The sequence below is a fragment of the Odocoileus virginianus genome, unplaced genomic scaffold (assembly GCF_023699985.2).
Source record: "Odocoileus virginianus isolate 20LAN1187 ecotype Illinois unplaced genomic scaffold, Ovbor_1.2 Unplaced_Contig_10, whole genome shotgun sequence".
In the NCBI taxonomy this organism is placed as follows: Eukaryota; Metazoa; Chordata; class Mammalia; order Artiodactyla; family Cervidae; genus Odocoileus; species Odocoileus virginianus.
The window spans coordinates 1,662,463-1,672,586 of NW_027224327.1; the positions used below are offsets into that span (position 1 = coordinate 1,662,463).

Here is a 10,124-nt window from a genome sequence, read left to right on the forward strand (position 1 = left end):
CGAGGTGCTCGCTTGGGCGTGGGTTATGTGTGGCGTGCACATGGTGAGTTCCACCCACAAAGCAGGGGGAGTTGCTGCTGCCTCAGGGCTGTGTCCACTGGGTCAGCCACAAGAGGAGAGAACTGGGGTATGGCTGCTGCACCAGCGAAGAGAGGCTATGTTACGGCTGCTCTGCCAGCCAGGAGAGCGTAAACGTGTCTTCAGTTCCTCCTTGGGGAGGAGTCTCCTTCCAGCTGTGGGGCTCCTGGCTCTAGTCTCCTTCCAGCCTCTTAGCTCACACCTTGCCTACCCTGGGTTCAATGAACAGTGTGCACAGCAAGACACAGCAAGACAACTGGCATCACAAGCAGAATGATCAGTTATACATCAAGCAACACAGGATTTAATAAATATTGAGAAGAATATAGTTAATAATATAAAATTCTAGCCAGCACTTACTTTTGTGTAAGTATAAGACTATCATACAGAAAACTTGTTCTATTAAAAGCATCTTCTAGAAAAGGAAGAAACCATAAAGAAACAGCCTATGTTAGAGATTTACTTATGTGCCCTCCTTCTACAAATTAGAGAATGAGACTCAATAAGTAGCTTGTCCAAGACACATCTTAGTGGTAGAACCAGGACTGATTCCTGAACTTGACTTCTATTCTGGGATCTTGTTTACCATATCTGTGTTCTCTCATTTTATGACTTAATCATATTATTTATTCACTACATTTTTACTTTAAATTTGGAAAGTTAAGAAGTGATGAAATGTCTTCTACCCAACAACTCTCTAGTTTTTCTCAAAAATGAGCATAACAAAAACAGGATGAAGTTCATAACATTAGAGCACTATCTTAGCTTCATTAAGGTAAGAATTTTACACAAGAATAAGTTCACTTTACATATAATTTGGTTTGGCCAAAAAAAAACCTTATGTAAAAGTCATAAACTTTAAAACCTCTTTAATCTATATAATAACTTCACATGTTGTGAAATGGTTTTCTATAATTTTCTTCAGATAGCCAGTTTTCCTGTTTTAGCTGCCTTATAAGAGCTTCCAAAGACTTCAATCTCCCTAGAGTTTGTTGTTCTTGTAACTCAAGGAGTTATCTTTGAATGTAGTTTAGACTTTCTGCCAAGGATGTTCCTTATTTACATTTGCCTGCAGTAAAAACGGAGAAGGCAATGGCACCCCACTCCAGTACTCTTGCCTGGAAAATCCCATGGACGGAGGAGCCTGGTAGGCTGTAGTCCATGGGGTCGCTGAGTCAGACACGACTGAGTGACTTCCCTTTTTCTTTTCACTTTCATGCATTGAAGAAGGAAATGGCAACCCACTCTAGTGTTCTTGCCTGGAGAATCCCAGGGACAGGGGAGCCTGGTGGGCTTCCATCCATGGGGTTGCACAGAGTCGGACACGACTGAAGCGACTTAGCAGCAGCAGTAAAAATGCTCAATCTGTAAAACATCTGTCTCAAAGTCTATATCATTATTTGAGTCTTCAATGTCAAGGTCTTTAATGTCCATTTCCACTGTTTCTTGGGCAGGTATAAAAGAATTAATTGTAGGTTTGGAATTTTCTGTAGGTACAAAAATGGCAAAAACAGATTCTTTACCTGTTTAATTCTTCACTGTTGGAGTAATTGTACTGAATATGAATGCATTTTCCTATGCTGACTTAATTTCCACAGAATCATTTGTAATTGTGGGTTAGCAAGATAATTGGTAGTTATTTCAAGCATTTCTTCGGTTTTCAAAGGCTGCTGAATACCCTCTGAACTTGAAGTTGTTAAAGTAATAGTTGTAGAATTTAGATTCTCAAAAAATGTGTGAAAACCACCTATATCCATGTCATGGTTGACTAATGTTTCCAAGGTAGATTCTGGTTTTCTGGTATCTTATTTATCCAGACTGAGTTAATATGTTATTTTGTACACTTTCTGGTTTTGGATCTGTTGGCTTTACCAAAGCAGATGATTAAAGTAATTCTGCATGTTCAGGAAGGACATCTTAATTGGATGCTTTTTGGCTCATTTGATGCAAAAGATTCTTCAGACTTGGTTTTTAGACATACTTCTTTTTCACTTTTCAATTTTTTCTTCTGAGATGTTCTTTTTTTTCCAAGAGTCTTTCTCCTGATTGTCTTCAGGCCAAGAAAATATTGTTGAAGTTGCAGATTATTTTAAATAGCAAATACCCCATCTGATGTCACAGAGTCAGGAGTCACTACACAGGAACTGATATTTAGAGGGAACCCGTGAATCTTGTTTCATATTCTTTAACCATTCTCAAGACTTTCTTTGTCATGCAGAGGAAATGGGTAAAAAGTCAGCTTCCAGTCTTTATTGTTTCAAGTCCAGTGGTTCTTACAGCAAATCTTGCTGTGTCTTACTATGAGAAATCACACCTTTAACACCTAAAAGTCAAAATTAAGGGAGAAATACCAACAGTGTCCATTTTCCTATTGGAACCTCAAGGTTGTGAACAGATAATTCTGTACCTTTCCAATTCATTGCAGTAAACATTTACTGAGCACATCCTATGTGACAGGAACTATGCTGTGGATGAAAGTGAAAGTGTTCATCGCTCAGTCTGGTGTCTGACTCTTTGTGACCCCATGAACTGTAGCCCGCCAGGCTCCTCTGTCCATGGAATTCTCCAGGCAAGAATACTGGAGTGGGTGGCCATTCCCTTCTCCAGGAGATCTTTCCTGACCCAGGGATTGAACCCAGGTCTCCTTCATTGCAGGCAGATTCTTTACCTTCTGAACCACCTGGAATGTCCCATGATGGGGATACAAAAGTATGTATGTTTCAGATACAAAAGCAAATTAAGATGCTACCTTGAGAACAGCTAAGGAGTGACAGCATTCCCTTGTGAGTTGTGCATGAGGGTGCTGCTGAAGCCCAGAAGACAGAAGTTAGAGGAAATCTTCCAGGGGAGATGACTGGACTGAGCCTTATAACCTAAATAGAAATTAGCCTGAAGTAGAAAGGAAAGAATGGCACAAAGTTACAAGCACTGAGAGGTGAAGCAATGTAATCCCTTAACGTTCCTGTGAATGGACAGATGTGCTGACTTGGACTCACACACGCATGCCTAATCCCCCTCCCTGCATCCTCCCTGCATCCTCCCTTCACCCTAATGTCAGAGCCTCACTTTTGCGGCCTTGGATGAAAATGTGTAGGGCTTCTGCAGAGGCCTTTATTGTGTAAGACGAGCCCTGCTTCCAGCTGGTGTCACCATGTGACAAACACAGGGGCAGGCGCTCCCCCAGAAACAAGCCAGCAGCTGCTTATTTCAGGAGACTTACCCTCATACTGAGATAGCACAGAGAGAAGTTTTCTGCATTAACTGTTGGATTAATTGAGGGATGGGTGGAGATGGGGGAGAGAGAGAGAGAGAGGGAGGGATAGAGGAGAGTGGTGAGGTCTTCCACTGCCTGTAAGCTCTGCAGGGCAGGAGGCAGGTTTGGAGAGGCAGATGAGAGTGTAGAGCAAGCATATTGGCTCCTGCAGGGGTACTTACTTTGGATGTCAGTTGCTTGGGGAGCAGTCTGTTGGGGAGGAGAAGATGCCAGCCTGCTTTAGCAGCAATGAAAATCACGGTTTATTAGAACTAACAGTGTTAACAGTTAATGAGCAATGAGAGCAATCTGGCAGCTGTGAGCTGAGACTGTGGTACTGCTCAGGTGCCCGTGGTGGAGGCCCCTCTTGTCTCGCTTACTTAGACCAGACAGCACAGCATAGTGTGCCCTCCAAGGCATCTAGCCTTTAGACCAGTGATGTCTGAGAACTACAGTGTTCTCTAGACTCTATTTCTCCTGGCAAACTGGATAAGTGCAGGGGAGGGGTGGGTGCAAGGAGAAAGGGCATGAAATGACTTAATTGTGGGATTTATGTTTCCTTGCCTGGTTCCATCCACATTACTTAGAAAGGAGATGCATACTTTCTAGTGAGTTCACTTCTTGCTATTAATGTTAAGGAATAGTCAATAAAAATGTTCATTTAAATTTTGAGGAAACAATATTCAAATGTAGTAGAACAGAAATATAAAGTAAGTGATACCTCAGTAAGATTTAAGATCATAAATTGTTCGAAAATATGCTTAAATAATTTTAGTGGTATTGGGAATGTTTGCAAAATGATGAGAAGTAGAAAATCAGGATACAAAATTGCATATAGAAATGGTTTTCAAAATACAGGTAAACAACACATTAATGGGTATTGCAATCATTTTAGTAGAATTCAAAGAATAGACATATTTTTAATGAACAATCAGAAATAATCAGAATTTATTGCAGGTAGTAAGGAAATGTGTGGGCTTTCCTGGTGGCTCTGTTGGTAAAGAATCATATGATTGCAATGCAGGGGGCCCAGGTTCAATCCCTGGGTTGGAAAGAACCCCTGGAGAAGGAAATGGCAACCCACTCCAGTATTCTTGCCTGGAAAATCCCATGGACAGAGAAGCTTGGTGGGCTATAGTCCATAGTGGTCACAAAGAATCACATGCCTTAGTTACTAAACCATCACCACCAAGGAAATGCATTGCTTTGTGAAACTTTTTTTGAATAATTCATATAATAAAAAATGTTATTGGGTTGTAGTCAATCAAATGAATCTGAGAAAAAGTATGTATTATGTTTTAGCTTTTCTTTTTTATTTTCCTTGTTTGGTTTTTTTTTTTTTTTAATTTTTATTAGTTGGAGGCTAATTACTTCACAACATTGCAGTGGGTTTTGTCATACATTGACATGAATCAGCCATGGAGTTACATGTATTCCCCATTCCGATCTCCCCTCCCACCTCCCTCTCCACCCAATTCCTCTGGGTCTTCCCAGTGCACCAGGCCCGAGCACTTGTCTCATGCATCCCACCTGGGCTGGTGATCTGTTTCACTATAGATAATATACATGCTGTTCTCTTGAAACATCCCACCCTCGCCTTCTCCCACAGAGTCCAAAAGTCTGTTCTGTACATCTGTGTCTCTTTTTCTGTTTTGCATAACCCTATGTTTTAGCTTTCAAAATATGTATACATATATATAGTTGACTTTCTCCATATCCTCACCTATGTTTGTTATTTTTAACTGTATAAAGATTATAAGATTGTTCTCAACACATTTAACAGGATTGCTTCTGAGAGTGAACTTGGTGATGATTTATGTTTTCTTATTTTTTCTTCTCTGTGTCTTCAAACTTTTCTCTAAGCATTTGTCATTTTAATTCTCAGAAAAGTGAGCATAAGCACTATTACAAAAGTAAAGTAATATGCTGACCATCACAAAATGATGGAAGGACACAGCTCACTTGGCGGGATTATCTTGAGTCTCACTATAGCTATTCGTTGTAGAGTATTAAAGGATAGTTGGGTTCTGATGTGTCACATTGCAAGAACCCTAATTTTTTGGCAGTTTTGAAATGAGAATGCTATTAAAGTTTAAGAAAGTAAAACTGGCAAAAGGACTAGGGAGCATTCTTTTTTTTTTTTTTTTTGGTTGACGCATAACAAATGGCCACAAACAGTGGCTTAAAAAAATACAACTCACAATTCTGTTGATTGAAAGTCTGGGCACAGCATGACTGAACTCCATACTCGATCTTGTGAAGATGAAATCAAAGTGTTGGCAGTGTTATGGTCTCATCTAGAGCTTGGGATCATCTAAGCTCGTATGGTTGTGAAAATTCAATCCTGTGGCTATTTTCTTGCTAGTAGTCATCAGCGGCTTCTTTCAGTCCTGGAGGCCACTCACATCTTCAAAGTCAATAAGGTAAGATATCCCTCAGGGTGACTTCCTCTCACGGCATGGACCTCTTTTTCAAGGAAGAGCCCAGTATCTTTGAAGGACTCATCTGATCAGATCAGACCCACCAAAGCTAATTTTTGTCTTAAGCTCAACCAACTTGGAAACTTACTTTCACTGTAAAATCCCTCCACAGCAGCACCTACATCAGTGTTGATTGAGTAAGTAGGAGACCTCGGGACCCTTTTGAATTCTGACCAGCACACAGAATGATGGTGTGGGGCTGTTCAGAAGGAAGTAACCTGAAGTCACTGCTTTCAGCATCCACTCTTATGGGAGTTGTGTGTGGATCCAGAGCAGATCAATGGAATCAGAGTTGAAGACGTGGATGCGTTTGTTGAGTATGCTTGTTCGTGGACACCTTGCTAGGTGCCATAGATACATTGGTTTCACAGTTTGATAAGGATTCTCACTGCTCAGAGAAAGGAAACAAGACCCAGAGTCTTTAAACTTATGCGTGATTATCCAGCTTGTGAGTAGCAAAGTTGGAATTCATGCCTAATATACTTTTTCTCATTGCTCCCCAATGACATAATGAGTAGATTGTGTCTTTAGATTAAGTGATTGGGCCAACAGTTGACACAGTAAATGATTCCCCAGCTCTTAGCACCTCAGAAGGCTTAGTGCAGTTTTGGCAAATCTTATGTCCTGTGTCCCACCATTCCTGCATGAACCAATGTTTGCCATCACTATTCAACCACAACGCTCCACTCCTTGAAACAGGAGTAGTGCATGGGAAGCCATTAGCAAGGGACTAATTATAGCACAGTAGATAGTAACTGAGACAAGAACCAGTGTTCAAGAACTTAGGACTTTAAATATATTAAGATAAATTATATATCAGAAACACATATAGGCTTAATCTTTGAAAGTCATGTTCTTCTGTTGTGTTTAGATTACCATGTATTAATAATATGTCCACAAAACTTTGACAGTTACTAAAATCTGCTTATCTGTCACACTTTCTTTATTTATAACATATCATTTTCATTGACTCATGCATTTGTCATTCATGCAATAGACAAGTATTAATTTCCTTTTATGTAAAAGTGAATGTGCTAAATGGCAGACACCTCAGTGAGGTCTGACCTTGGCCCTCTATATGCTCACAATGAAAGTTTAATATGGCTTGTCTTGGCTTCACTTTCAAATATTTCTCCTACTTGCTGAGAATCTTCTCTGGCCCTGTTTGTATCAATTGCCCCCTTATTTGGGAGTCTGCATAGAATTCAAGAGCTTCTTGGTGCTTAGATTAGGAAGAGACTGAATGAAAATAAGCTCTAACTTGATGCTATTTATTCACTGACTCATTTACACATGTATTCAACACGTTTTTACTGGGATCCCTGGAGTGTTGATAATTATAGATGAATAAAACGCAGTACCTACCCTCCAAATATTTACCACTCACAGGGAGGAGTTTACAAATATTAACATGGAAGTGTCAAATAAGTACCGTGAATAGAATAAACACTTGGAAAAATTACAGAAAGCTTTGTGAAACTTCACCCTTCCCATAGAGTCTTGGACACATACTCCCGCACCCTGCACTCTGCCCTACCTCACATCTGTCCTTTGCCCTGTGGATTCCTGCTATGGCCTTCTGACCATTTCTGCCCTAGTCTAGCTTTTCTCAGATCCAGCTCACCTTCAACATGACTCTCTGCTTACTCTTCTGCAGGCCTTTTTTGTGGGAGGGGAGCCTTCTCAGTGGAACTCTTTAGTGCCTCTATGACTTAATTTGATAAGTGCACTTCTGCATTTGAAGCAGCTGGATGAAGGCAGCATTGACCAGAATTGCAGGATCATAAGCAGGACACACAACACCCTCATGATTTGACCACAGCTTACTTTCTACCTTTGTTGCTGTTGCATTTCATTAACCCTCAATATTCTTGCCATCCTGAGTTCCTGGAGCCCTCAGACATGCCTGGAGGGCACATCTCCTGCCTTCATAGTCATCACTTCCCCCTCTCAGACTGTTTTTTAAAGTTGAGCTTATGGTTGACTTTGGCCTGGATATGTTATCCACCATCCTCTTGACTCTAGGAAAATCTTACCATGTATTTCCTGGTTCTTTAGACACTGATCTTAGAGCACCTGTGGATTTTTGTGGGTGCAGTTTTGTTCATTAACACAACACAGTCTTCAAATCCCTGGAAGTGACTTGAAGAAAAAGACACCATCTTCTGCATCTCTTGTAGCCCAGGATTAAAGCAGGGCACTGTTTTGAATGAATGAATGAATAAATAAACAAATGAATACATGTTTTTATGTCCCACTGTAACTGAGAGGAAGGAGTAATAAGATGACAAGTCTGCAGTGATTTAAGGAAGCATTTTACTTCACAACAAGGCAATTCATTACCAATCTGCTGAGACCCATGTGTACCAGATAGTGTTTTAGATCAAGAAAAACATTTGAATACGTTTTAGCATTTTTGTAACTGTTTATTCATTCAATTCAGTTCAGTTCAGTTGCTCAGTGAGTTCATGGCAGACAGATGGAGATAATAAAGTTATAAGGTAGAAAGATACAGAGCATGCTTAGAAGAGAAGACAAATTAGCGCCAGCTTTTTCTTTCATATATAAACTCACTTATCCTTTCACTACTAAAACAATGTTTGTTGTAGTTCATTGTTCAGTCACTAAGTCATGTCTGACTCCTTGTGACCCCATGAACTGCAGCACACCAGGCTTCCCTGTCTTTGAGAAACTCCCAAAGTTTGCTCAAACTCTTGTTCCTCTAGTCCTTGATGTCATCCAACCATCTCTTCTCTGTCCACACTTCTCCTCCTGCCCTCAATCTTTCTCAGCTCAAGGTCTTTTCCAGTGAGTTGAATCTTTGCATTAGGTGGCCAAAGCATTGGAGCTTCAGCTTCAGTAACAGTCCTTCCAATGAAAACTCAGAGTTGATTTCCTTTAGGATTTAAGTTTGATCTTGCTGCTGTCCAAGGGACTCTCAAGTCTTCTCCAGCACCACACTCAAAGCATCAATTCTTCAGTGCTCAGCCTATTTAAGGTCCAAAACTCACATCAGTCCATGACTACTGGAAAAAAAAAATAGCTTTGACTAGACGGACCTTTGCTGGCAAGTGATGTCTCTGCTTTTTAATTTGCTGTCTAGGTTGGTCATAGCTTTTCTTCCAAGGAGCAAGCATCTTTTAATTTCATGGCTGAAGTCACCATCTGTAGTGATTTTGGAGCCCAAGAAAATAGTCTGTCACTGTTTCCATTTTTTCCCCATCTATTTGTCATGAAGTGATGAGACCAGATGCCATGATCTTAGTTTTTTGAATGTTGAGTTTTAAGCCAGCTTTTTCACTCTGTTCTTTCACCCTTATCAAGAGGCTCTTTTGTTTGTCTTCACTTTCAGCCATTAAAATGGTATCATCTTCCTATATGAGTTGGTTGATATTTCTCCCAGCAATTGTGATTCCATCTTTTGATTCATCTGGCCTGGCATTTCACATGAGGTACTCTGCATACAAGTTAAATAATCAGGGAGACAATATACAGCCTTGACTCACTCCTTTCTCAATTTGGAACAAATCTGTTTTTCCATCTCTGGTTCTCTTGCTTCTTCATCGGCATACTGGTTTGGCAGAAGGCAGGTAAGGTGATCTGGTATTCCCATCTCTTTAAGAATTTTTAATCTTTATTGTGATTCACACAGTCAAAGCCTTTAGCATAGTCAATGAAGCAGAAGTAGATAATTTTTCTGGAATTCCCTTGCTTTTTCTATGATCCAGTGGATGTTAGCAATTTGATCTCTGGTTCATTTGCCTTTTCTAAATCCAGCTTGTACATCTGGAAATTCTCAGTTCATGTACTATTGAAGCCTAGCTTGAAGGACTTTGAGAATTACCTTGCTAGCATGTGAAATGAGCACAACTCTGCAGTAGTTTGACATTCTTTGGCTTTGCCTTTCTTTGGGATTGGAATAAAAACTTACCTTTCCCAGTCCTGTGTCTACTGCTGAGTTTTTCAAATTTGCTGGCATATTGAGTTCAGCAGTTTAACAGCATCATCTTTTAGGATTTAAATTGCTTAGCTGGAATTGGATCAATTTTTTAGTATCTCCAGAGAAAAACAATGCAATGGGAAAGACTAGAGATCTCTTCAAAAAAATTGGAGATACCAAAGAAACATTTCATGCAAAGATGGGCAGGATAAAGGACCGAAATGATATGGACCTAACAGAAGCACAAGATATTAAGAAGATATGGCAAAAATACACAGAAGAACTATACAAAGAAGATCTTAATGACCCAGATAACCATGTTGGTATGATTACTCACCTGGAGCCAGACATCCTGGAGTGTGAAGTGAAGTGG

The 10,124-nt window shown here is 40.1% G+C and overlaps 1 pseudogene; it reads right to left on the bottom strand.

Moving 5' to 3' along the window:
• Positions 1-952: 952 nt before the first annotated feature.
• LOC110142330 (THAP domain-containing protein 5 pseudogene) lies at positions 953-2,273 on the bottom strand (annotated as a pseudogene).
• Positions 2,274-10,124: the final 7,851 nt, after the last annotated feature.